This window comes from Pangasianodon hypophthalmus, chromosome 18 (assembly GCF_027358585.1).
Source record: "Pangasianodon hypophthalmus isolate fPanHyp1 chromosome 18, fPanHyp1.pri, whole genome shotgun sequence".
Classification (NCBI taxonomy): Eukaryota; Metazoa; Chordata; class Actinopteri; order Siluriformes; family Pangasiidae; genus Pangasianodon; species Pangasianodon hypophthalmus.
Genome location: NC_069727.1, coordinates 20,308,838 through 20,333,452, shown reverse-complemented (window position 1 = coordinate 20,333,452; position 24,615 = coordinate 20,308,838). Strand labels below are relative to the sequence as shown.

Here is a 24,615-nt window from a genome sequence, read left to right as displayed (position 1 = left end):
TCTTTCTTTGAACCTTTTCAGAAGGTGCACCGTTCCTGGAGGTACTGCAATACCAGGTCGATGCGTGGAGCGGACGGAGCAAGCCCCTCTTCCAGCTCCCTGCTCTAAAAATCCGTTTAATATAGAGTCCTCGAATGGAGGACGTATCAGATATTAAACTGATAAGAACAGATTTTTTTTTTTTTTTTTTTTTTTATTAAAACCAGAACATATCCAAAAAAAAAACCCTTATCATCCAAACATTATTTCATCCAATTACACAATCAAAGCAAGGCAAAACTAAGAACAAAACAAAAAATCAGAAACTACAATCAGACCAAAAAACAAAACAGCAACATTCATAAAATCATTCCCTCATTTCAGCATAATCCCTGCATCAAAAATTTCACAAAAATTGCAACACATACACATCCCCCCATTTCCAATCAAGTAGTTATTTAAACCAACTTAGGAGAGAAAAAAAAAAAAAAAAAAAAAAAAAAAAAAAAAAAAAAAAGAGAAGGAGAGACCTCCAACCTTCCTGTTCACCCCTCTACCCGTCAATGATGAGGCCACCAGGGAAACCCCACCACTGTAGTCCCCGAGAAGCCTTCCTCCTCTACACCTCCCACTCCTACCCTTACAATACCCTGTCCTCCATCTCCCCCTTGCCCTACCTTTCGGAGTCTGGCCCTGAATGCCCGGAACAGGTTTCCTTGGCCGACCCGTGGGGACAGGCTCCGGGTGCATTCGCACCTCGTGCCCCATAGAACGCACTTCGCCACCGAGACGACTTGCCACAACGGCCTCGCCCTCTCCGGCTCCATGCGTCTCAACCCACTGCCGTACAGCACGAGGTCACGGTGCAAAGCCGCTCCCCCTTCAGTGGACCACCACTCTGACACCCGTCTCCAGAACGAGGTCGCGACGGGGCACGACCACATCGCATGCTCGATTGTCTCCTCACCTCCGCATCCCACCGGACACAGAGGCGTGCGACATGAGCCATGCCGGTACAAACGTTCTCTTACCGGGAGACGTCCCAGAGCCCCCAGCCAGTGCAGATCCTTGCTGGCCCCGTCCAGCCACTTGGGCTGCAGAGCTGCCCAATCAATATCTGACATACGGGGTAGGGTCACCCTGGTCTGTGCCGCACAGCAGTCTCTCCATCTCCTATACAGTTTCCGGTGGTCCAGCACGAGGCCGTCCACCAGACACCAGGGCTGGTCGCGAACAAAGTCAGCCGCCTTCTGGTAATGCCATGGGCGATCGGTCGACCATGGCGTAGTCCCCCTCCAGGGGATCACTGTCCGCAGGGTAAAGCCTAGCCAGAACCTCGCGAACAGTGTTGCCATGTGGCCCTCTGTTCCCCTGACCAACTTAGCCAGGAAGGCCACATACAATGCCATGGTCTTGAGGGGAGCACAAAGTACTCCCCTCCCGCCTTTTTCCCGCTCCATGTACATTCTGACGCGGGCAACCTGCTCACTCCTCCCCCCCCAGATGAATGTAAATATGGTACGCTCCAGGCGCCTTCCCGTTACAAACGGGACGGGGAAGACGAAGGCCAGGTGATTAAGGCCTGCCAGCAGATCAGAATTTGCCGCCACTACTCTCCCCGTAAGGGAGAGGTCCCTTCTGCCCCAGCTCTCGGTCCTGACCTGCAACTTCCTCAGGGCAATGTCCCAATTCTTTTGGGCGCTGCCTTCCCTCCAGAAGACAACCCCCAAAATCCTGAGCCCATCCTGGCACAGAGAGAACCCCCCCGGGACATCTGTCCTTCCCGCCCACGCTCCTGCATACAGGACCGCGGACTTACCGCGGTTGACGCGTGCTCCGGTGGCCTCTGAAAAGGCCTCCAAAACGCGGCCCACCGCACAGAAGTCCTCATCCCGGCCAAGAAACAACGTCGCGTCATCGGCGTACACCGACACCTTGGCCCTTGTCCCACCTGCACCTGGGACATGTAGCCCTTGGAACGCAGGCTCCCTTCTCAACCGCTCTGCCAAAGGCTCCAAGTACAAGACGTAGAGCAAAGGCGAGAGCGGACATCCCTGCCTGACCCCTCCTCGCTGTACGATCAGCTCGGACAAGTGCCCGTTCACGACGACGCGGCTGACCGCCCCAGCGTACAGCAGGCGGACCATGGAGATGAAGCCAGGACCAAAGCCTGTTCGCTCCAAGAGCGCGAAAAGGAACTCGTGCGAGACCCGATCGAAGGCCTTTTCCTGGTCCAGACTTAGCAAGGCCAATGGTACCCGGCGCTGTTCAGCCCATGCTAATGCATCCCTGATCAGCGCCAGGTTCATGCCGCACATCCTCCCAGGCACCCCACAGGTCTGGTCAGGGTGAACCACCTTGGCCATCACCTTCCTCAGGCGCAGGACCATTAGCTTGGCCAGGATCTTATAATCGGCCGTCAACAAAGTGATCGGCCTCCAGTTTGCCAAGTCGACCCTGTCGCCCTTTTTATAAAGAAGGGTGATATGCCCTACTTTAGCGGAAAGAGGTAGAGCTCTGTACTCTACAGCCTCCCTATAGACGGCCAACAAATCCGGGCCCACCAGTGGCCAGAATGTCCGGTACCATTCCACCGGTAAACCATCCCCACCGGGGGTTACGCCCGTCCTCAGGGAGAGCATGGCACCCTCCACCTCTTCCAGGGAAATCAGAGCCTCCAGGTCTGATGCGTCTTCCCGTGGCAACCTGCCAGCCACACTGTCCAAAAAAGCCGTCGCAAGGTCCCTCCTCGTTTCCCTTACCCCGAAGAGATCGCTATAGAAGGACCTAGCCACTTCTAGCATCCCCTCGGCTGAGGTTACAACCTGAGCACCCTGTCTCAGGCCTTCCATATACGAACCCCGCTTGCGGCTTCTAACGCTGTTAAAAAAATAACGCGTTGGACGCTCGTCTTCCTCTAAGGCTTGCTTGCCAGCCTGGACAAAGTAACTGCGGGCCTCAGCCTCGTAGTGGGCCCGTAGGGCTTCACTAGCGTCCCTGAGCCGCCCCTGATTTCCATAATGCCAGGCCTCCTGCAACACCCTGGCCCAGTCCCTAGCCTTCTCCCTCCTCCTCCTCGCCATCTCTTGTCCCCACCAGCGACATAAGATGGCAACCCTCTTCTTCAAGTCCTCCCACCACTCCATCCGCGTGTCATACAGCATCCTGAATCGCCGCCACCCAGCATAGAGGTGACGGAACACCTCAATGAAGGAAGGGTCCTGCAGGACGGCTCTGTTCATCCTCCACGAACCCTTCCCTCTTCGTCCCACCTCCAACCGGATGCTGCCGACAACCATGCAGTGGTCGGAGGCCCAAAAGGGCCTCAGAAGGCACGACTGCACCGTCACGCTATCCGCCACGAACAGGAGGTCGAGCCGAGAGGTGTTACCCCTGGAGTTCCTCCAGGTATGGCCCGGGGCCTGTGGCTCGACCGCCCTGTACATGTCAACCAGGCCTGCTCCCGCCATCACCTGAGCCAGCTCCCCTCCCCCCTCTCGATCCAAATCTATGTTAAAATCCCCTCCCACCAGCAGCAACCTGTTGGTGTAGAGGAGTGGTTCCAGCAGGCGAAAAAAGCCCCGTCTCCGCCCTAGGCTGCAAGGGGCATATACACCCACTGCTCTAAATCTTACCCCTCTCCACTTCCCATCAACACAGATAACCCTCCCTGGCACCACTGAGACCACTGACTCCACCTCCCAGTCAAAGGATTTGAACAAGATCCCCACCCCATCCCCCCTCCCATCGCCCACCCCCCAAACAGAAGGCCCCATATCCCAACCCTTTGAAAATTCCCCTCCCTCAGCCTCAGAACTCAAATGGCATTCCTGTAAAAAAAGCAAATCAAAAGGCACAGAACGCAAACTCAAAAAAATTGCTGCTCTCTTTAGCGGCTGTTTCATACCCCTCACATTTAAAGAACCAAAAGAGAAAAAGCACATTTTAGTGAAAAATAAAGCCCATACCCCCACCCCAACACACAAACCCCATATGCCTGCTGCATATTCCCCTCCCCCAGCTCGGTTCCCAAATCTCTTTCCCTTAAACCCTTCTCCTCACCTAACCCCACCACCTCCTCCCCTTCCCGTCCTTCCACCACGCCTCTCGAGCCCCACTGGAAGCCTCCCTGTTGGGGCTTTGACAGCTTAACTCCCCCCATTGTCCTCCTCTTGGCTAATACCCCTCCCCCTTCCCATCCCGGCACTTCTGGCCCGTCTTGCCAACACCTGTGTCCAAACCTCCTCGTCCAACACCCCCTCCTCCTGAGGCTGGACACCCCCTCCTTCCACATCCCCTAAAAGAAGAGGAGACCATTCCTCCCTCCCTTGAAACCCCTCACCTGCAGTCCTTGCTCCTGCCAGGGCCTCTTCGGGAGAGACGAGATCAAACTCCCGCCTCTCCTCTCTCCGAGTCCTCTTTGGCCCCCGCTCATCAGCCACTGTGTCCGCGTGCCTGGTCTGGCGGCTTTTGTAGGGCTCCGCCACCATCCTAGACTCTTGATCCTGACTCAAGTCCCCCCTCTCCAAGCCTTCTGAAGACTGCATGGCCACCCAGTCCAGCTGGGCCGGGGTGGGGGCCACCCCCACGTGGTCCAGGGCCTCTGCCCAGCTCATGGGAGTCCAGATGCCCTGTGTCGGGCCTGGATCCAGAGCAGGGTCTGCCTGGGCAGATGCTGTGGGGATCGACGCTGCCTCCGCGGGTTGGACGTCCTCCACTGGCTGGCCACCAGTCATTTCAACGACCCCAACGTGGGGGCTTTGCGGGTTGTTGACTGCCTCCGTCGCTCGCATCTGGCCCGCTTGTGGTGACTTGTCCGCCGATCTGGCCTCTTCTGCTGGCTCTGCCTCTCCATGACCGGGTCCCGCTTCCTCCTGCTCCACTAAGAAGTCCTCAGTAAAGAGGCTGGCATAGGTGCCTTTTCGCGAAGGGCAGCGACGGTATAAGTGTTCCTCGCTACCACAGAGGCTACAAGTCTTCAGTGCCCCGCATTCCGCCGCCATGTGGTCCTCAGCTCCACACCGACGACACCTACGTCCTGTACAAACCTCCTTCGTATGGCCAAGACCCCCACATCTGCGGCAGTACAAAGGCTGGCCGGGGTAGTGGAGGAAGCCCCGGTGCGGACCGATGGAGAAACTTCCCGGGGGGTGCAGCAGACCCCCAGGAGCAGCCGGATCAACCTTCAGCCTTACCAGGTACCTCCGCTTGCCGTTCCAAATCCCAAATCGGCCGCGGATCTTCTCCCCTGCAGACATAGATGAACAATACCTTCCAAGGAAGACCTTGATATCCTCCTCAGCCACGAAGGGGTTGTACATATGGACAGTCACTGGAACCTCGTCCATAGCAAAAAGAGGAACCAAGCGGAGGCCATGGAGAACTTCCAAATCGACTTGGCGTGAACACCGGTCGAAAAAAGCAGAGCAGTCCGAAAAAGAGGCGAAAGTCACATCCAAAAACCCTGAAGACGAAAAATCCTGAAGACAGAGAATCTTCGATGGGGCAATTCCGCACAGGTCCCGCAATATCCTCAGAACTGTCCAGTCCCAGCCAAAACGCTTCTTCACATCTGCTGCAGCATCGGAACGAAGCTCCACCCTCACGGAATGACGAAGCCGCACCACTTGGGCCGGCCGAACGTTGCCTTCTGCAGGCATGAAGCTACACTTGATCTTAGCCAAAAGGCCGAGAAGCGATAACCTGTTCTTTCCTCTGGCCTGAAGAACACCCCACAGTAAAGCGGTGACTCCAGAATGGTAGCCAGACTCCACCCCCAACAGATACCTGTCAATCTCTTTTGTCAGACACACATACATGGCAGCCAGACCCCTCCCCCAACAGATAGCTGTCAATCTCTTTTGTCAGACACATATACATGGTAGGCAGACTCCACCCCTAACAGATAGCTGTCAATCTTTTTTGGTCAGACACATATACACGGTAGGCAGACTCCACCCCTAACAGATAGCTGTCAATCTTTTTTTTGCCAGACACAGATACAGCTTTGCTACAGCAAAGCCCACAAAAATAAGTTGAACTCATCAACGTTCCTCTCCACGGAAATCTTTAGTAAAAGGCGAAAGATTTATGCGTGAATGAAGAGAAACCTGAGCTATACGGGGAGTAGGACCAGGCCTCCGAAACACTTCTGGAAGTCTAGAAGACTGGCCTAGGGTGAGGTGGCTTGCGCCGGCCTCGTGCACCTTGATTGCTAAACAGGCAGAGCTGAAGCTATAGGTGTAGGATTTGTTTACATTTAGCAATGGGCTATAGTTTGTATTAAAACCTGTTATGCTCCCTCCTTTCTCACTAAGCACAGATGAAACATTTGCAAATTACAATTTTTTTTTTTTTTTTTTTTTAAGTAACTTTGCTCTTTTTCTTCTGTGGGAGCTATAAAAGATGTCAGGCTGGAGGTGGGGTGCTCAAGTCACCTTACACTGAGCCAGATTACTAGTTCCCAATCACTTATAGAGACAGCCATTACCCACCCACTCAGTCAGTGTTTAAGCCATCCTAGAACTGTCTGTGGGGTTGGAGTGGCTTCCCTTACTTCTTTCTAGCCACTCCTATGGTTCTGGTCTTTGTGGTGGCCCCAGAGAAGGAGCCGATATGAACAATGACTAGCCAGAGATGTGGCTGCCCCTCCCCAAAGAAAAAAAAAACCCAGTCATTTTCATTCTTTCTTCCTTTCTTTCTTTCTTTGAACCTTTTCAGAAGGTGCACCGTTCCTGGAGGTACTGCAATACCAGGTCGATGCGTGGAGCGGACGGAGCAAGCCCCTCTTCCAGCTCCCTGCTCTAAAAATCCGTTTAATATAGAGTCCTCGAATGGAGGACGTATCAGATATTAAACTGATAAGAACAGATACTACACTTGATCTTAGCCAAAAGGCCGAGAAGCGATAACCTGTTCTTTCCTCTGGCCTGAAGAACACCCCACAGTAAAGCGGTGACTCCAGAATGGTAGCCAGACTCCACCCCCAACAGATACCTGTCAATCTCTTTTGTCAGACACACATACATGGCAGCCAGACCCCTCCCCCAACAGATAGCTGTCAATCTCTTTTGTCAGACACATATACATGGTAGGCAGACTCCACCCCTAACAGATAGCTGTCAATCTTTTTTTTGCCAGACACAGATACAGCTTTGCTACAGCAAAGCCCACAAAAATAAGTTGAACTCATCAACGTTCCTCTCCACGGAAATCTTTAGTAAAAGGCGAAAGATTTATGCGTGAATGAAGAGAAACCTGAGCTATACGGGGAGTAGGACCAGGCCTCCGAAACACTTCTGGAAGTCTAGAAGACTGGCCTAGGGTGAGGTGGCTTGCGCCGGCCTCGTGCACCTTGATTGCTAAACAGGCAGAGCTGAAGCTATAGGTGTAGGATTTGTTTACATTTAGCAATGGGCTATAGTTTGTATTAAAACCTGTTATGCTCCCTCCTTTCTCACTAAGCACAGATGAAACATTTGCAAATTACAATTTTTTTTTTTTTTTTTTTTTTAAGTCACTTTGCTCTTTTTCTTCTGTGGGAGCTATAAAAGATGTCAGGCTGGAGGTGGGGTGCTCAAGTCACCTTACACTGAGCCAGATTACTAGTTCCCAATCACTTATAGAGACAGCCATTACCCACCCACTCAGTCAGTGTTTAAGCCATCCTAGAACTGTCTGTGGGGTTGGAGTGGCTTCCCTTACTTCTTTCTAGCCACTCCTATGGTTCTGGTCTTTGTGGTGGCCCCAGAGAAGGAGCCGATATGAACAATGACTAGCCAGAGATGTGGCTGCCCCTCCCCAAAGAAAAAAAAAACCCAGTCATTTTCATTCTTTCTTCCTTTCTTTCTTTCTTTGAACCTTTTCAGAAGGTGCACCGTTCCTGGAGGTACTGCAATACCAGGTCGATGCGTGGAGCGGACGGAGCAAGCCCCTCTTCCAGCTCCCTGTTCTAAAAATCCGTTTAATATAGAGTCCTCGAATGGAGGACGTATCAGATATTAAACTGATAAGAACAGATACTACACTTGATCTTAGCCAAAAGGCCGAGAAGCGATAACCTGTTCTTTCCTCTGGCCTGAAGAACACCCCACAGTAAAGCGGTGACTCCAGAATGGTAGCCAGACTCCACCCCCAACAGATACCTGTCAATCTCTTTTGTCAGACACACATACATGGCAGCCAGACTCCTCCCCCAACAGATAGCTGTCAATCTCTTTTGTCAGACACATATACATGTTAGGCAGACTCCACCCCTAACAGATAGCTGTCAATCTTTTTTGGTCAGACACATATACACGGTAGGCAGACTCCACCCCTAACAGATAGCTGTCAATCTTTTTTTTGCCAGACACAGATACAGCTTTGCTACAGCAAAGCCCACAAAAATAAGTTGAACTCATCAACGTTCCTCTCCACGGAAATCTTTAGTAAAAGGCGAAAGATTTATGCGTGAATGAAGAGAAACCTGAGCTATACGGGGAGTAGGACCAGGCCTCCGAAACACTTCTGGAAGTCTAGAAGACTGGCCTAGGGTGAGGTGGCTTGCGCCGGCCTCGTGCACCTTGATTGCTAAACAGGCAGAGCTGAAGCTATAGGTGTAGGATTTGTTTACATTTAGCAATGGGCTATAGTTTGTATTAAAACCTGTTATGCTCCCTCCTTTCTCACTAAGCACAGATGAAACATTTGCAAATTACATGTTTTTTTTTTTTTTTTTTTTTTAAGTAACTTTGCTCTTTTTCTTCTGTGGGAGCTATAAAAGATGTCAGGCTGGAGGTGGGGTGCTCAAGTCACCTTACACTGAGCCAGATTACTAGTTCCCAATCACTTATAGAGACAGCCATTACCCACCCACTCAGTCAGTGTTTAAGCCATCCTAGAACTGTCTGTGGGGTTGGAGTGGCTTCCCTTACTTCTTTCTAGCCACTCCTATGGTTCTGGTCTTTGTGGTGGCCCCAAAGAAGGAGCCGATATGAACAATGACTAGCCAGAGATGTGGCTGCCCCTCCCCAAAGAAAAAAAAACCCCAGTCTTTTTCTTTCTTTCTTTCTTTCTTTCTTTCTTTGAACCTTTTCAGAAGGTGCACCGTTCCTGGAGGTACTGCAATACCAGGTCGATGCGTGGAGCGGACGGAGCAAGCCCCTCTTCCAGCTCCCTGCTCTAAAAATCCGTTTAATATAGAGTCCTCGAATGGAGGACGTATCAGATATTAAACTGATAAGAACAGATACTACACTTGATCTTAGCCAAAAGGCCGAGAAGCGATAACCTGTTCTTTCCTCTGGCCTGAAGAACACCCCACAGTAAAGCGGTGACTCCAGAATGGTAGCCAGACTCCACCCCCAACAGATACCTGTCAATCTCTTTTGTCAGACACACATACATGGCAGCCAGACTCCTCCCCCAACAGATAGCTGTCAATCTCTTTTGTCAGACACATATACATGTTAGGCAGACTCCACCCCTAACAGATAGCTGTCAATCTTTTTTGGTCAGACACATATACACGGTAGGCAGACTCCACCCCTAACAGATAGCTGTCAATCTTTTTTTTGCCAGACACAGATACAGCTTTGCTACAGCAAAGCCCACAAAAATAAGTTGAACTCATCAACGTTCCTCTCCACGGAAATCTTTAGTAAAAGGCGAAAGATTTATGCGTGAATGAAGAGAAACCTGAGCTATACGGGGAGTAGGACCAGGCCTCCGAAACACTTCTGGAAGTCTAGAAGACTGGCCTAGGGTGAGGTGGCTTGCGCCGGCCTCGTGCACCTTGATTGCTAAACAGGCAGAGCTGAAGCTATAGGTGTAGGATTTGTTTACATTTAGCAATGGGCTATAGTTTGTATTAAAACCTGTTATGCTCCCTCCTTTCTCACTAAGCACAGATGAAACATTTGCAAATTACAATTTTTTTTTTTTTTTTTATTTTTTTTTTTAAGTTTGCTCTTTTTCTTCTGTGGGAGCTATAAAAGATGTCAGGCTGGAGGTGGGGTGCTCAAGTCACCTTACACTGAGCCAGATTACTAGTTCCCAATCACTTATAGAGACAGCCATTACCCACCCACTCAGTCAGTGTTTAAGCCATCCTAGAACTGTCTGTGGGGTTGGAGTGGCTTCCCTTACTTCTTTCTAGCCACTCCTATGGTTCTGGTCTTTGTGGTGGCCCCAGAGAAGGAGCCGATATGAACAATGACTAGCCAGAGATGTGGCTGCCCCTCCCCAAAGAAAAAAAAAAACCCAGTCATTTTCATTCTTTCTTCCTTTCTTTCTTTCTTTCTTTCTTTCTTTGAACCTTTTCAGAAGGTGCACCGTTCCTGGAGGTACTGCAATACCAGGTCGATGCGTGGAGCGGACGGAGCAAGCCCCTCTTCCAGCTCCCTGCTCTAAAAATCCGTTTAATATAGAGTCCTCGAATGGAGGACGTATCAGATATTAAACTGATAAGAACAGACACTACACTTGATCTTAGCCAAAAGGCCGAGAAGCGATAACCTGTTCTTTCCTCTGGCCTGAAGAACACCCCACAGTAAAGCGGTGACTCCAGAATGGTAGCCAGACTCCACCCCCAACAGATACCTGTCAATCTCTTTTGTCAGACACACATACATGGCAGCCAGACCCCTCCCCCAACAGATAGCTGTCAATCTCTTTTGTCAGACACATATACATGGTAGGCAGACTCCACCCCTAACAGATAGCTGTCAATCTTTTTTGGTCAGACACATATACACGGTAGGCAGACTCCACCCCTAACAGATAGCTGTCAATCTTTTTTTTGCCAGACACAGATACAGCTTTGCTACAGCAAAGCCCACAAAAATAAGTTGAACTCATCAACGTTCCTCTCCACGGAAATCTTTAGTAAAAGGCGAAAGATTTATGCGTGAATGAAGAGAAACCTGAGCTATACGGGGAGTAGGACCAGGCCTCCGAAACACTTCTGGAAGTCTAGAAGACTGGCCTAGGGTGAGGTGGCTTGCGCCGGCCTCGTGCACCTTGATTGCTAAACAGGCAGAGCTGAAGCTATAGGTGTAGGATTTGTTTACATTTAGCAATGGGCTATAGTTTGTATTAAAACCTGTTATGCTCCCTCCTTTCTCACTAAGCACAGATGAAACATTTGCAAATTACAATTTTTTTTTTTTTTTTTATTTTTTTTTTTAAGTTTGCTCTTTTTCTTCTGTGGGAGCTATAAAAGATGTCAGGCTGGAGGTGGGGTGCTCAAGTCACCTTACACTGAGCCAGATTACTAGTTCCCAATCACTTATAGAGACAGCCATTACCCACCCACTCAGTCAGTGTTTAAGCCATCCTAGAACTGTCTGTGGGGTTGGAGTGGCTTCCCTTACTTCTTTCTAGCCACTCCTATGGTTCTGGTCTTTGTGGTGGCCCCAGAGAAGGAGCCGATATGAACAATGACTAGCCAGAGATGTGGCTGCCCCTCCCCAAAGAAAAAAAAAAACCCAGTCATTTTCATTCTTTCTTCCTTTCTTTCTTTCTTTCTTTCTTTCTTTGAACCTTTTCAGAAGGTGCACCGTTCCTGGAGGTACTGCAATACCAGGTCGATGCGTGGAGCGGACGGAGCAAGCCCCTCTTCCAGCTCCCTGCTCTAAAAATCCGTTTAATATAGAGTCCTCGAATGGAGGACGTATCAGATATTAAACTGATAAGAACAGACACTACACTTGATCTTAGCCAAAAGGCCGAGAAGCGATAACCTGTTCTTTCCTCTGGCCTGAAGAACACCCCACAGTAAAGCGGTGACTCCAGAATGGTAGCCAGACTCCACCCCCAACAGATACCTGTCAATCTCTTTTGTCAGACACACATACATGGCAGCCAGACCCCTCCCCCAACAGATAGCTGTCAATCTCTTTTGTCAGACACATATACATGGTAGGCAGACTCCACCCCTAACAGATAGCTGTCAATCTTTTTTGGTCAGACACATATACACGGTAGGCAGACTCCACCCCTAACAGATAGCTGTCAATCTTTTTTTTGCCAGACACAGATACAGCTTTGCTACAGCAAAGCCCACAAAAATAAGTTGAACTCATCAACGTTCCTCTCCACGGAAATCTTTAGTAAAAGGCGAAAGATTTATGCGTGAATGAAGAGAAACCTGAGCTATACGGGGAGTAGGACCAGGCCTCCGAAACACTTCTGGAAGTCTAGAAGACTGGCCTAGGGTGAGGTGGCTTGCGCCGGCCTCGTGCACCTTGATTGCTAAACAGGCAGAGCTGAAGCTATAGGTGTAGGATTTGTTTACATTTAGCAATGGGCTATAGTTTGTATTAAAACCTGTTATGCTCCCTCCTTTCTCACTAAGCACAGATGAAACATTTGCAAATTACATGTTTTTTTTTTTTTTTTTTTTTTTTTTTTAAGTACCATAAGGCACTTTGCTCTTTTTCTTCTGTGGGAGCTATAAAAGATGTCAGGCTGGAGGTGGGGTGCTCAAGTCACCTTACACTGAGCCAGATTACTAGTTCCCAATCACTTATAGAGACAGCCATTACCCACCCACTCAGTCAGTGTTTAAGCCATCCTAGAACTGTCTGTGGGGTTGGAGTGGCTTCCCTTACTTCTTTCTAGCCACTCCTATGGTTCTGGTCTTTGTGGTGGCCCCAAAGAAGGAGCCGATATGAACAATGACTAGCCAGAGATGTGGCTGCCCCTCCCCAAAGAAAAAAAAAACCCCAGTCTTTTTCTTTCTTTCTTTCTTTCTTTCTTTCTTTGAACCTTTTCAGAAGGTGCACCGTTCCTGGAGGTACTGCAATACCAGGTCGATGCGTGGAGCGGACGGAGCAAGCCCCTCTTCCAGCTCCCTGCTCTAAAAATCCGTTTAATATAGAGTCCTCGAATGGAGGACGTATCAGATATTAAACTGATAAGAACAGATACTACACTTGATCTTAGCCAAAAGGCCGAGAAGCGATAACCTGTTCTTTTCCTCTGGCCTGAAGAACACCCCACAGTAAAGCGGTGACTCCAGAATGGTAGCCAGACTCCACCCCCAACAGATACCTGTCAATCTCTTTTGTCAGACACACATACATGGCAGCCAGACTCCTCCCCCCAACAGATAGCTGTCAATCTCTTTTGTCAGACACATATACATGTTAGGCAGACTCCACCCCTAACAGATAGCTGTCAATCTTTTTTGGTCAGACACATATACACGGTAGGCAGACTCCACCCCTAACAGATAGCTGTCAATCTTTTTTTTGCCAGACACAGATACAGCTTTGCTACAGCAAAGCCCACAAAAATAAGTTGAACTCATCAACGTTCCTCTCCACGGAAATCTTTAGTAAAAGGCGAAAGATTTATGCGTGAATGAAGAGAAACCTGAGCTATACGGGGAGTAGGACCAGGCCTCCGAAACACTTCTGGAAGTCTAGAAGACTGGCCTAGGGTGAGGTGGCTTGCGCCGGCCTCGTGCACCTTGATTGCTAAACAGGCAGAGCTGAAGCTATAGGTGTAGGATTTGTTTACATTTAGCAATGGGCTATAGTTTGTATTAAAACCTGTTTATGCTCCCTCCTTTCTCACTAAGCACAGATGAAACATTTGCAAATTACTTGTTTTTTTTTTTTTTTTTAAGTACCATAAGGCACTTTGCTCTTTTTTCTTCTGTGGGAGCTATAAAAGATGTCAGGCTGGAGGTGGGGGTGCTCAAGTCACCTTACACTGAGCCAGATTACTAGTTCCCAATCACTTATAGAGACAGCCATTACCCACCCACTCAGTCAGTGTTTAAGCCATCCTAGAACTGTCTGTGGGGTTGGAGTGGCTTCCCTTACTTCTTTCTAGCCACTCCTATGGTTCTGGTCTTTGTGGTGGCCCCAAAGAAGGAGCCGATATGAACAATGACTAGCCAGAGATGTGGCTGCCCCTCCCCAAAGAAAAAAAAACCCCAGTCTTTTTCTTTCTTTCTTTCTTTCTTTCTTTCTTTCTTTGAACCTTTTCAGAAGGTGCACCGTTCCTGGAGGTACTGCAATACCAGGTCGATGCGTGGAGCGGACGGAGCAAGCCCCTCTTCCAGCTCCCTGCTCTAAAAATCCGTTTAATATAGAGTCCTCGAATGGAGGACGTATCAGATATTAAACTGATAAGAACAGATACTACACTTGATCTTAGCCAAAAGGCCGAGAAGCGATAACCTGTTCTTTCCTCTGGCCTGAAGAACACCCCACAGTAAAGCGGTGACTCCAGAATGGTAGCCAGACTCCACCCCCAACAGATACCTGTCAATCTCTTTTGTCAGACACACATACATGGCAGCCAGACTCCTCCCCCAACAGATAGCTGTCAATCTCTTTTGTCAGACACATATACATGTTAGGCAGACTCCACCCCTAACAGATAGCTGTCAATCTTTTTTGGTCAGACACATATACACGGTAGGCAGACTCCACCCCTAACAGATAGCTGTCAATCTTTTTTTTGCCAGACACAGATACAGCTTTGCTACAGCAAAGCCCACAAAAATAAGTTGAACTCATCAACGTTCCTCTCCACGGAAATCTTTAGTAAAAGGCGAAAGATTATGCGTGAATGAAGAGAAACCTGAGCTATACGGGGAGTAGGACCAGGCCTCCGAAACACTTCTGGAAGTCTAGAAGACTGGCCTAGGGTGAGGTGGCTTGCGCCGGCCTCGTGCACCTTGATTGCTAAACAGGCAGAGCTGAAGCTATAGGTGTAGGATTTGTTTACATTTAGCAATGGGCTATAGTTTGTATTAAAACCTGTTATGCTCCCTCCTTTCTCACTAAGCACAGATGAAACATTTGCAAATTACATGTTTTTTTTTTTTTTTTTTTTTTAAGTAACTTTGCTCTTTTTCTTCTGTGGGAGCTATAAAAGATGTCAGGCTGGAGGTGGGGTGCTCAAGTCACCTTACACTGAGCAGATTACTAGTTCCCAATCACTTATAGAGACAGCCATTACCCACCCACTCAGTCAGTGTTTAAGCCATCCTAGAACTGTCTGTGGGGTTGGAGTGGCTTCCCTTACTTCTTTCTAGCCACTCCTATGGTTCCACTCCTATGGTTCTGGTCTTTGTGGTGGCCCCAAAGAAGGAGCCGATATGAACAATGACTAGCCAGAGATGTGGCTGCCCCTCCCCAAAGAAAAAAAAACCCCAGTCTTTTTCTTTCTTTCTTTCTTTCTTTCTTTCTTTGAACCTTTTCAGAAGGTGCACCGTTCCTGGAGGTACTGCAATACCAGGTCGATGCGTGGAGCGGACGGAGCAAGCCCCTCTTCCAGCTCCCTGCTCTAAAAATCCGGTTTAATATAGAGTCCTCGAATGGAGGACGTATCAGATATTAAACTGATAAGAACAGATACTACACTTGATCTTAGCCAAAAGGCCGAGAAGCGATAACCTGTTCTTTCCTCTGGCCTGAAGAACACCCCACAGTAAAGCGGTGACTCCAGAATGGTAGCCAGACTCCACCCCCAACAGATACCTGTCAATCTCTTTTGTCAGACACACATACATGGCAGCCAGACTCCTCCCCAACAGATAGCTGTCAATCTCTTTTGTCAGACACATATACATGTTAGGCAGACTCCACCCCTAACAGATAGCTGTCAATCTTTTTTGGTCAGACACATATACACGGTAGGCAGACTCCACCCCTAACAGATAGCTGTCAATCTTTTTTTTGCCAGACACAGATACAGCTTTGCTACAGCAAAGCCCACAAAAATAAGTTGAACTCATCAACGTTCCTCTCCACGGAAATCTTTAGTAAAAGGCGAAAGATTTATGCGTGAATGAAGAGAAACCTGAGCTATACGGGGAGTAGGACCAGGCCTCCGAAACACTTCTGGAAGTCTAGAAGACTGGCCTAGGGTGAGGTGGCTTGCGCCGGCCTCGTGCACCTTGATTGCTAAACAGGCAGAGCTGAAGCTATAGGTGTAGGATTTGTTTACATTTAGCAATGGGCTATAGTTTGTATTAAAACCTGTTATGCTCCCTCCTTTCTCACTAAGCACAGATGAAACATTTGCAAATTACATGTTTTTTTTTTTTTTTTTTTTTTTTTTTTTAAGTACCATAAGGCACTTTGCTCTTTTTCTTCTGTGGGAGCTATAAAAGATGTCAGGCTGGAGGTGGGGTGCTCAAGTCACCTTACACTGAGCCAGATTACTAGTTCCCAATCACTTATAGAGACAGCCATTACCCACCCACTCAGTCAGTGTTTAAGCCATCCTAGAACTGTCTGTGGGGTTGGAGTGGCTTCCCTTACTTCTTTCTAGCCACTCCTATGGTTCTGGTCTTGTGGTGGCCCCAAAGAAGGAGCCGATATGAACAATGACTAGCCAGAGATGTGGCTGCCCCTCCCCAAAGAAAAAAAAACCCCAGTCTTTTTCTTTCTTTCTTTCTTTCTTTCTTTCTTTGAACCTTTTCAGAAGGTGCACCGTTCCTGGAGGTACTGCAATACCAGGTCGATGCGTGGAGCGGACGGAGCAAGCCCCTCTTCCAGCTCCCTGCTCTAAAAATCCGTTTAATATAGAGTCCTCGAATGGAGGACGTATCAGATATTAAACTGATAAGAACAGATACTACACTTGATCTTAGCCAAAAGGCCGAGAAGCGATAACCTGTTCTTTCCTCTGGCCTGAAGAACACCCCACAGTAAAGCGGTGACTCCAGAATGGTAGCCAGACTCCACCCCCAACAGATACCTGTCAATCTCTTTTGTCAGACACACATACATGGCAGCCAGACTCCTCCCCCAACAGATAGCTGTCAATCTCTTTTGTCAGACACATATACATGTTAGGCAGACTCCACCCCTAACAGATAGCTGTCAATCTTTTTTGGTCAGACACATATACACGGTAGGCAGACTCCACCCCTAACAGATAGCTGTCAATCTTTTTTTTGCCAGACACAGATACAGCTTTGCTACAGCAAAGCCCACAAAAATAAGTTGAACTCATCAACGTTCCTCTCCACGGAAATCTTTAGTAAAAGGCGAAAGATTTATGCGTGAATGAAGAGAAACCTGAGCTATACGGGGAGTAGGACCAGGCCTCCGAAACACTTCTGGAAGTCTAGAAGACTGGCCTAGGGTGAGGTGGCTTGCGCCGGCCTCGTGCACCTTGATTGCTAAACAGGCAGAGCTGAAGCTATAGGTGTAGGATTTGTTTACATTTAGCAATGGGCTATAGTTTGTATTAAAACCTGTTATGCTCCCTCCTTTCTCACTAAGCACAGATGAAACATTTGCAAATTACATGTTTTTTTTTTTTTTTTTTTTTTTTTTTTTAAGTACCATAAGGCACTTTGCTCTTTTTCTTCTGTGGGAGCTATAAAAGATGTCAGGCTGGAGGTGGGGTGCTCAAGTCACCTTACACTGAGCCAGATTACTAGTTCCCAATCACTTATAGAGACAGCCATTACCCACCCACTCAGTCAGTGTTTAAGCCATCCTAGAACTGTCTGTGGGGTTGGAGTGGCTTCCCTTACTTCTTTCTAGCCACTCCTATGGTTCTGGTCTTTGTGGTGGCCCCAAAGAAGGAGCCGATATGAACAATGACTAGCCAGAGATGTGGCTGCCCCTCCCCAAAGAAAAAAAAACCCCAGTCTTTTTCTTTCTTTCTTTCTTTCTTTCTTTCTTTGAACCTTTTCAGAAGGTGCACCGTTCCTGGAGGTACTGCAATACCAGGTCGATGCGTGGAGCGGACGGAGCAAGCCCCTCTTCCAGCTCCCTGCTCTAAAAATCCGTTTAATATAGAGTCCTCGAATGGAGGACGTATCAGATATTAAACTGATAAGAACAGATACTACACTTGATCTTAGCCAAAAGGCCGAGAAGCGATAACCTGTTCTTTCCTCTGGCCTGAAGAACACCCCACAGTAAAGCGGTGACTCCAGAATGGTAGCCAGACTCCACCCCCAACAGATACCTGTCAATCTCTTTTGTCAGACACACATACATGGCAGCCAGACTCCTCCCCCAACAGATAGCTGTCAATCTCTTTTGTCAGACACATATACATGTTAGGCAGACTCCACCCCTAACAGATAGCTGTCAATCTTTTTTGGTCAGACACATATACACGGTAGGCAGACTCCACCCCTAACAGATAGCTGTCAATCTTTTTTTTGCCAGACACAGATACAGCTTTGCTACAGCAAAGCCCACAAAAATAAGTTGAACTCATCAACGTTCCTCTCCACGGAAATCTTTAGTAAAAGGCGAAAGATTTATGCGTGAATGAAGAGAAAACCTGAGCTATACGGGGAGTAGGACCAGGCCTCCGAAACACTTCTGGAAGTCTAGAAGACTGGCCTAGGGTGAGGTGGCTTGCGCCGGCCTCGTGCACCTTGATTGCTAAACAGGCAGAGCTGAAGCTATAGGTGTAGGATTTGTTTACATTTAGCAATGGGCTATAGTTTGTATTAAAACCTGTTATGCTCCCTCCTTTCTCACTAAGCACAGATGAAACATTTGCAAATTACATGTTTTTTTTTTTTTTTTTTTTTTTTTTTTTAAGTACCATAAGGCACTTTGCTCTTTTTCTTCTGTGGGAGCTATAAAAGATGTCAGGCTGGAGGTGGGGTGCTCAAGTCACCTTACACTGAGCCAGATTACTAGTTCCCAATCACTTATAGAGACAGCCATTACCCACCCACTCAGTCAGTGTTTAAGCCATCCTAGAACTGTCTGTGGGGTTGGAGTGGCTTCCCTTACTTCTTTCTAGCCACTCCTATGGTTCTGGTCTTTGTGGTGGCCCCAAAGAAGGAGCCGATATGAACAATGACTAGCCAGAGATGTGGCTGCCCCTCCCCAAAGAAAAAAAAACCCCAGTCTTTTTCTTTCTTTCTTTCTTTCTTTCTTTCTTTGAACCTTTTCAGAAGGTGCACCGTTCCTGGAGGTACTGCAATACCAGGTCGATGCGTGGAGCGGACGGAGCAAGCCCCTCTTCCAGCTCCCTGCTCTAAAAATCCGTTTAATATAGAGTCCTCGAATGGAGGACGTATCAGATATTAAACTGATAAGAACAGATACTACACTTGATCTTAGCCAAAAGGCCGAGAAGCGATAACCTGTTCTTTCCTCTGGCCTGAAGAACACCCCACAGTAAAGCGGTGACTCCAGAATGGTAGCCAGACTCCACCCCCAACAGATACCTGTCAATCTCTTTTGTCAGACACACATACATGGCAGCCAGACTCCTCCCCAACAGATAGCTGTCAATCTCTTTTGTCAGACACATATACATGTTAGGCAGACTCCACCCCTAACAGATAGCTGTCAATCTTTTTTGGTCAGACACATATACACGGTAGGCAGACTCCACCCCTAACAGATAGCTGTCAATCTTTTTTTTGCCAGACACAGATACAGCTTTGCTACAGCAAAGCCCACAAAAATAAGTTGAACTCATCAACGTTCCTCTCCACGGAAATCTTTAGTTAAAAGGCGAAAGATTTATGCGTGAATGAAGAGAAACCTGAGCTATACGGGGAGTAGGACCAGGCCTCCGAAACACTTCTGGAAGTCTAGAAGACTGGCCTAGGGTGAGGTGGCTTGCGCCGGCCTCGTGCACCTTGATTGCTAAACAGGCAGAGCTGAAGCTATAGGTGTAGGATTTGTTTACATTTAGCAATGGGCTATAGTTTGTATTAAAACCTGTTATGCTCCCTCCTTTCTCACTAAGCACAGATGAAACATTTGCAAATTACATGTTTTTTTTTTTTTTTTTTTTTTTTTTTTTAAGTACCATAAGGCACTTTGCTCTTTTTCTTCTGTGGGAGCTATAAAAGATGTCAGGCTGGAGGTGGGGTGCTCAAGTCACCTTACACTGAGCCAGATTACTAGTTCCCAATCACTTATAGAGACAGCCATTACCCACCCACTCAGTCAGTGTTTAAGCCATCCTAGAACTGTCTGTGGGGTTGGAGTGGCTTCCCTTACTTCTTTCTAGCCACTCCTATGGTTCTGGTCTTTGTGGTGGCCCCAAAGAAGGAGCCGATATGAACAATGACTAGCCAGAGATGTGGCTGCCCCTCCCCAAAGAAAAAAAAACCCCAGTCTTTTTCTTTCTTTCTTTCTTTCTTTCTTTCTTTGAACCTTTCAGAAGGTGCACCGTTCCTGGAGGTACTGCAATACCAGGTCGATGCGTGGAGCGGACGGAGCAAGCCCCTCTTCCAGCTCCCTGCTCTAAAAATCCGTTTAATATAGAGTCCTCGAATGGAGGACGTATCAGATATTAAACTGATAAGAACAGATACTACACTTGATCTTAGCCAAAAGGCCGAGAAGCGATAACCTGTTCTTTCCTCTGGCCTGAAGAACACCCCACAGTAAAGCGGTGACTCCAGAATGGTAGCCAGACTCCACCCCCAACAGATACCTGTCAATCTCTTTTGTCAGACACACATACATGGCAGCCAGACTCCTCCCCCAACAGATAGCTGTCAATCTCTTTTGTCAGACACATATACATGTTAGGCAGACTCCACCCCTAACAGATAGCTGTCAATCTTTTTTGGTCAGACACATATACACGGTAGGCAGACTCCACCCCTAACAGATAGCTGTCAATCTTTTTTTGCCAGACACAGATACAGCTTTGCTACAGCAAAGCCCACAAAAATAAGTTGAACTCATCAACGTTCCTCTCCACGGAAATCTTTAGTAAAAGGCGAAAGATTTATGCGTGAATGAAGAGAAACCTGAGCTATACGGGGAGTAGGACCAGGCCTCCGAAACACTTCTGGAAGTCTAGAAGACTGGCCTAGGGTGAGGTGGCTTGCGCCGGCCTCGTGCACCTTGATTGCTAAACAGGCAGAGCTGAAGCTATAGGTGTAGGATTTGTTTACATTTAGCAATGGGCTATAGTTTGTATTAAAACCTGTTATGCTCCCTCCTTTCTCACTAAGCACAGATGAAACATTTGCAAATTACATGTTTTTTTTTTTTTTTTTTTTTTTTTTTTTAAGTACCATAAGGCACTTTGCTCTTTTTCTTCTGTGGGAGCTATAAAAGATGTCAGGCTGGAGGTGGGGTGCTCAAGTCACCTTACACTGAGCCAGATTACTAGTTCCCAATCACTTATAGAGACAGCCATTACCCACCCACTCAGTCAGTGTTTAAGCCATCCTAGAACTGTCTGTGGGGTTGGAGTGGCTTCCCTTACTTCTTTCTAGCCACTCCTATGGTTCTGGTCTTTGTGGTGGCCCCAAAGAAGGAGCCGATATGAACAATGACTAGCCAGAGATGTGGCTGCCCCTCCCCAAAGAAAAAAAAACCCCAGTCTTTTTCTTTCTTTCTTTCTTTCTTTCTTTCTTTGAACCTTTTCAGAAGGTGCACCGTTCCTGGAGGTACTGCAATACCAGGTCGATGCGTGGAGCGGACGGAGCAAGCCCCTCTTCCAGCTCCCTGCTCTAAAAATCCGTTTAATATAGAGTCCTCGAATGGAGGACGTATCAGATATTAAACTGATAAGAACAGATACTACACTTGATCTTAGCCAAAAGGCCGAGAAGCGATAACCTGTTCTTTCCTCTGGCCTGAAGAACACCCCACAGTAAAGCGGTGACTCCAGAATGGTAGCCAGACTCCACCCCCAACAGATACCTGTCAATCTCTTTTGTCAGACACACATACATGGCAGCCAGACTCCTCCCCCAACAGATAGCTGTCAATCTCTTTGTCAGACACATATACATGTTAGGCAGACTCCACCCCTAACAGATAGCTGTCAATCTTTTTTGGTCAGACACATATACACGGTAGGCAGACTCCACCCCTAACAGATAGCTGTCAATCTTTTTTTTGCCAGACACAGATACAGCTTTGCTACAGCAAAGCCCACAAAAATAAGTTGAACTCATCAACGTTCCTCTCCACGGAAATCTTTAGTAAAAGGCGAAAGATTTATGCGTGAATGAAGAGAAACCTGAGCTATACGGGGAGTAGGACCAGGCCTCCGAAACACTTCTGGAAGTCTAGAAGACTGGCCTAGGGTGAGGTGGCTTGCGCCGGCCTCGTGCACCTTGATTGCTAAACAGGCAGAGCTGAAGCTATAGGTGTAGGATTTGTTTACATTTAGCAATGGGCTATAGTTTGTATTAAAACCTGTTATGCTCCCTCCTTTCTCACTAAGCACAGATGAAACATTTGCAAATTACATGTTTTTTTTTTTTTTTTTTTTTTTTTTTTTAAGTACCATAAGGCACTTTGCTCTTTTTCTTCTGTGGGAGCTATAAAAGATGTCAGGCTGGAGGTGGGGTGCTCAAGTCACCTTACACTGAGCCAGATTACTAGTTCCCAATCACTTATAGAGACAGCCATTACCCACCCACTCAGTCAGTGTTTAAGCCATCCTAGAACTGTCTGTGGGGTTGGAGTGGCTTCCCTTACTTCTTTCTAGCCACTCCTATGGTTCTGGTCTTTGTGGTGGCCCCAAAGAAGGAGCCGATATGAACAATGACTAGCCAGAGATGTGGCTGCCCCTCCCCAAAGAAAAAAAAACCCCAGTCTTTGTTCTTTCTTTCTTTCTTTCTTTCTTTCTTTGAACCTTTTCAGAAGGTGCACCGTTCCTGGAGGTACTGCAATACCAGGTCGATGCGTGGAGCGGACGGAGCAAGCCCCTCTTCCAGCTCCCTGCTCTAAAAATCCGTTTAATATAGAGTCCTCGAATGGAGGACGTATCAGATATTAAACTGATAAGAACAGATACTACACTTGATCTTAGCCAAAGGCCGAGAAGCGATAACCTGTTCTTTCCTCTGGCCTGAAGAACACCCCACAGTAAAGCGGTGACTCCAGAATGGTAGCCAGACTCCACCCCCAACAGATACCTGTCAATCTCTTTTGTCAGACACACATACATGGCAGCCAGACTCCTCCCCCAACAGATAGCTGTCAATCTCTTTTGTCAGACACATATACATGTTAGGCAGACTCCACCCCTAACAGATAGCTGTCAATCTTTTTTGGTCAGACACATATACACGGTAGGCAGACTCCACCCCTAACAGATAGCTGTCAATCTTTTTTTTGCCAGACACAGATACAGCTTTGCTACAGCAAAGCCCACAAAAATAAGTTGAACTCATCAACGTTCCTCTCCACGGAAATCTTTAGTAAAAGGCGAAAGATTTATGCGTGAATGAAGAGAAACCTGAGCTATACGGGGAGTAGGACCAGGCCTCCGAAACACTTCTGGAAGTCTAGAAGACTGGCCTAGGGTGAGGTGGCTTGCGCCGGCCTCGTGCACCTTGATTGCTAAACAGGCAGAGCTGAAGCTATAGGTGTAGGATTTGTTTACATTTAGCAATGGGCTATAGTTTGTATTAAAACCTGTTATGCTCCCTCCTTTCTCACTAAGCACAGATGAAACATTTGCAAATTACATGTTTTTTTTTTTTTTTTTTTTTTTTTTTTTTAAGTACCATAAGGCACTTTGCTCTTTTTCTTCTGTGGGAGCTATAAAAGATGTCAGGCTGGAGGTGGGGTGCTCAAGTCACCTTACACTGAGCCAGATTACTAGTTCCCAATCACTTATAGAGACAGCCATTACCCACCCACTCAGTCAGTGTTTAAGCCATCCTAGAACTGTCTGTGGGGTTGGAGTGGCTTCCCTTACTTCTTTCTAGCCACTCCTATGGTTCTGGTCTTTGTGGTGGCCCCAAAGAAGGAGCCGATATGAACAATGACTAGCCAGAGATGTGGCTGCCCCTCCCCAAAGAAAAAAAAACCCCAGTCTTTTTCTTTCTTTCTTTCTTTCTTTCTTTCTTTGAACCTTTTCAGAAGGTGCACCGTTCCTGGAGGTACTGCAATACCAGGTCGATGCGTGGAGCGGACGGAGCAAGCCCCTCTTCCAGCTCCCTGCTCTAAAAATCCGTTTAATATAGAGTCCTCGAATGGGAGGACGTATCAGATATTAAACTGATAAGAACAGATACTACACTTGATCTTAGCCAAAAGGCCGAGAAGCGATAACCTGTTCTTTCCTCTGGCCTGAAGAACACCCCACAGTAAAGCGGTGACTCCAGAATGGTAGCCAGACTCCACCCCCAACAGATACCTGTCAATCTCTTTTGTCAGACACACATACATGGCAGCCAGACTCCTCCCCCAACAGATAGCTGTCAATCTCTTTTGTCAGACACATATACATGTTAGGCAGACTCCACCCCTAACAGATAGCTGTCAATCTTTTTTGGTCAGACACATATACACGGTAGGCAGACTCCACCCCTAACAGATAGCTGTCAATCTTTTTTTTGCCAGACACAGATACAGCTTTGCTACAGCAAAGCCCACAAAAATAAGTTGAACTCATCAACGTTCCTCTCCACGGAAATCTTTAGTAAAAGGCGAAAGATTTATGCGTGAATGAAGAGAAACCTGAGCTATACGGGGAGTAGGACCAGGCCTCCGAAACACTTCTGGAAGTCTAGAAGACTGGCCTAGGGTGAGGTGGCTTGCGCCGGCCTCGTGCACCTTGATTGCTAAACAGGCAGAGCTGAAGCTATAGGTGTAGGATTTGTTTACATTTAGCAATGGGCTATAGTTTGTATTAAAACCTGTTATGCTCCCTCCTTTCTCACTAAGCACAGATGAAACATTTGCAAATTACATGTTTTTTTTT

The 24,615-nt window shown here is 47.6% G+C and overlaps 31 non-coding genes and 1 pseudogene across 31 annotated transcripts; all 32 read right to left on the bottom strand.

The window, feature by feature from the left end:
• Positions 1–19: 19 nt before the first annotated feature.
• Positions 20–225, bottom strand: LOC128321390 (uncharacterized; annotated as a pseudogene).
• Positions 226–5,982: 5,757 nt separating this feature from the next.
• On the bottom strand, positions 5,983–6,097 carry LOC117599613 (U5 spliceosomal RNA). The gene has a single exon (XR_004580021.1). It is a non-coding gene; the product is annotated as a U5 spliceosomal RNA (small nuclear RNA).
• A 600-nt stretch (positions 6,098–6,697) lies between these two features.
• Positions 6,698–6,888, bottom strand: LOC128321309 (U2 spliceosomal RNA). The gene has a single exon (XR_008304910.1). It is a non-coding gene; the product is annotated as a U2 spliceosomal RNA (small nuclear RNA).
• A 241-nt stretch (positions 6,889–7,129) lies between these two features.
• On the bottom strand, positions 7,130–7,244 carry LOC128321538 (U5 spliceosomal RNA). The gene has a single exon (XR_008305132.1). It is a non-coding gene; the product is annotated as a U5 spliceosomal RNA (small nuclear RNA).
• Positions 7,245–7,845: 601 nt separating this feature from the next.
• LOC128321493 (U2 spliceosomal RNA) lies at positions 7,846–8,036 on the bottom strand. Its single transcript, XR_008305087.1, has one exon. It is a non-coding gene; the product is annotated as a U2 spliceosomal RNA (small nuclear RNA).
• Positions 8,037–8,339: 303 nt separating this feature from the next.
• Positions 8,340–8,454, bottom strand: LOC128321537 (U5 spliceosomal RNA). Its single transcript, XR_008305131.1, has one exon. It is a non-coding gene; the product is annotated as a U5 spliceosomal RNA (small nuclear RNA).
• Positions 8,455–9,056: 602 nt separating this feature from the next.
• On the bottom strand, positions 9,057–9,247 carry LOC128321308 (U2 spliceosomal RNA). The gene has a single exon (XR_008304909.1). It is a non-coding gene; the product is annotated as a U2 spliceosomal RNA (small nuclear RNA).
• Positions 9,248–9,550: 303 nt separating this feature from the next.
• LOC128321534 (U5 spliceosomal RNA) lies at positions 9,551–9,665 on the bottom strand. Its single transcript, XR_008305129.1, has one exon. It is a non-coding gene; the product is annotated as a U5 spliceosomal RNA (small nuclear RNA).
• A 617-nt stretch (positions 9,666–10,282) lies between these two features.
• LOC128321380 (U2 spliceosomal RNA) lies at positions 10,283–10,473 on the bottom strand. The gene has a single exon (XR_008304981.1). It is a non-coding gene; the product is annotated as a U2 spliceosomal RNA (small nuclear RNA).
• Positions 10,474–10,776: 303 nt separating this feature from the next.
• Positions 10,777–10,891, bottom strand: LOC128321533 (U5 spliceosomal RNA). Its single transcript, XR_008305128.1, has one exon. It is a non-coding gene; the product is annotated as a U5 spliceosomal RNA (small nuclear RNA).
• Positions 10,892–11,508: 617 nt separating this feature from the next.
• Positions 11,509–11,699, bottom strand: LOC128321379 (U2 spliceosomal RNA). Its single transcript, XR_008304980.1, has one exon. It is a non-coding gene; the product is annotated as a U2 spliceosomal RNA (small nuclear RNA).
• A 303-nt stretch (positions 11,700–12,002) lies between these two features.
• LOC128321532 (U5 spliceosomal RNA) lies at positions 12,003–12,117 on the bottom strand. The gene has a single exon (XR_008305127.1). It is a non-coding gene; the product is annotated as a U5 spliceosomal RNA (small nuclear RNA).
• Positions 12,118–12,735: 618 nt separating this feature from the next.
• LOC128321307 (U2 spliceosomal RNA) lies at positions 12,736–12,926 on the bottom strand. The gene has a single exon (XR_008304908.1). It is a non-coding gene; the product is annotated as a U2 spliceosomal RNA (small nuclear RNA).
• A 305-nt stretch (positions 12,927–13,231) lies between these two features.
• On the bottom strand, positions 13,232–13,346 carry LOC128321531 (U5 spliceosomal RNA). Its single transcript, XR_008305126.1, has one exon. It is a non-coding gene; the product is annotated as a U5 spliceosomal RNA (small nuclear RNA).
• A 613-nt stretch (positions 13,347–13,959) lies between these two features.
• Positions 13,960–14,150, bottom strand: LOC128321305 (U2 spliceosomal RNA). The gene has a single exon (XR_008304907.1). It is a non-coding gene; the product is annotated as a U2 spliceosomal RNA (small nuclear RNA).
• Positions 14,151–14,453: 303 nt separating this feature from the next.
• On the bottom strand, positions 14,454–14,567 carry LOC128321594 (U5 spliceosomal RNA). The gene has a single exon (XR_008305189.1). It is a non-coding gene; the product is annotated as a U5 spliceosomal RNA (small nuclear RNA).
• A 615-nt stretch (positions 14,568–15,182) lies between these two features.
• LOC128321341 (U2 spliceosomal RNA) lies at positions 15,183–15,374 on the bottom strand. Its single transcript, XR_008304941.1, has one exon. It is a non-coding gene; the product is annotated as a U2 spliceosomal RNA (small nuclear RNA).
• A 302-nt stretch (positions 15,375–15,676) lies between these two features.
• LOC128321530 (U5 spliceosomal RNA) lies at positions 15,677–15,791 on the bottom strand. Its single transcript, XR_008305124.1, has one exon. It is a non-coding gene; the product is annotated as a U5 spliceosomal RNA (small nuclear RNA).
• A 617-nt stretch (positions 15,792–16,408) lies between these two features.
• On the bottom strand, positions 16,409–16,599 carry LOC128321303 (U2 spliceosomal RNA). Its single transcript, XR_008304905.1, has one exon. It is a non-coding gene; the product is annotated as a U2 spliceosomal RNA (small nuclear RNA).
• Positions 16,600–16,902: 303 nt separating this feature from the next.
• On the bottom strand, positions 16,903–17,017 carry LOC128321529 (U5 spliceosomal RNA). The gene has a single exon (XR_008305123.1). It is a non-coding gene; the product is annotated as a U5 spliceosomal RNA (small nuclear RNA).
• Positions 17,018–17,635: 618 nt separating this feature from the next.
• LOC128321302 (U2 spliceosomal RNA) lies at positions 17,636–17,826 on the bottom strand. The gene has a single exon (XR_008304904.1). It is a non-coding gene; the product is annotated as a U2 spliceosomal RNA (small nuclear RNA).
• Positions 17,827–18,129: 303 nt separating this feature from the next.
• LOC128321582 (U5 spliceosomal RNA) lies at positions 18,130–18,244 on the bottom strand. Its single transcript, XR_008305176.1, has one exon. It is a non-coding gene; the product is annotated as a U5 spliceosomal RNA (small nuclear RNA).
• A 619-nt stretch (positions 18,245–18,863) lies between these two features.
• On the bottom strand, positions 18,864–19,054 carry LOC128321301 (U2 spliceosomal RNA). Its single transcript, XR_008304903.1, has one exon. It is a non-coding gene; the product is annotated as a U2 spliceosomal RNA (small nuclear RNA).
• Positions 19,055–19,356: 302 nt separating this feature from the next.
• On the bottom strand, positions 19,357–19,472 carry LOC128321592 (U5 spliceosomal RNA). The gene has a single exon (XR_008305186.1). It is a non-coding gene; the product is annotated as a U5 spliceosomal RNA (small nuclear RNA).
• Positions 19,473–20,089: 617 nt separating this feature from the next.
• On the bottom strand, positions 20,090–20,280 carry LOC128321300 (U2 spliceosomal RNA). The gene has a single exon (XR_008304901.1). It is a non-coding gene; the product is annotated as a U2 spliceosomal RNA (small nuclear RNA).
• Positions 20,281–20,582: 302 nt separating this feature from the next.
• Positions 20,583–20,697, bottom strand: LOC128321528 (U5 spliceosomal RNA). Its single transcript, XR_008305122.1, has one exon. It is a non-coding gene; the product is annotated as a U5 spliceosomal RNA (small nuclear RNA).
• A 618-nt stretch (positions 20,698–21,315) lies between these two features.
• Positions 21,316–21,506, bottom strand: LOC128321299 (U2 spliceosomal RNA). Its single transcript, XR_008304900.1, has one exon. It is a non-coding gene; the product is annotated as a U2 spliceosomal RNA (small nuclear RNA).
• A 302-nt stretch (positions 21,507–21,808) lies between these two features.
• On the bottom strand, positions 21,809–21,923 carry LOC128321527 (U5 spliceosomal RNA). Its single transcript, XR_008305121.1, has one exon. It is a non-coding gene; the product is annotated as a U5 spliceosomal RNA (small nuclear RNA).
• A 619-nt stretch (positions 21,924–22,542) lies between these two features.
• LOC128321382 (U2 spliceosomal RNA) lies at positions 22,543–22,732 on the bottom strand. Its single transcript, XR_008304983.1, has one exon. It is a non-coding gene; the product is annotated as a U2 spliceosomal RNA (small nuclear RNA).
• Positions 22,733–23,035: 303 nt separating this feature from the next.
• LOC128321526 (U5 spliceosomal RNA) lies at positions 23,036–23,150 on the bottom strand. The gene has a single exon (XR_008305120.1). It is a non-coding gene; the product is annotated as a U5 spliceosomal RNA (small nuclear RNA).
• A 619-nt stretch (positions 23,151–23,769) lies between these two features.
• LOC128321383 (U2 spliceosomal RNA) lies at positions 23,770–23,961 on the bottom strand. Its single transcript, XR_008304984.1, has one exon. It is a non-coding gene; the product is annotated as a U2 spliceosomal RNA (small nuclear RNA).
• Positions 23,962–24,264: 303 nt separating this feature from the next.
• LOC128321524 (U5 spliceosomal RNA) lies at positions 24,265–24,379 on the bottom strand. Its single transcript, XR_008305119.1, has one exon. It is a non-coding gene; the product is annotated as a U5 spliceosomal RNA (small nuclear RNA).
• Between the last annotated feature and the right edge of the window lie 236 nt (positions 24,380–24,615).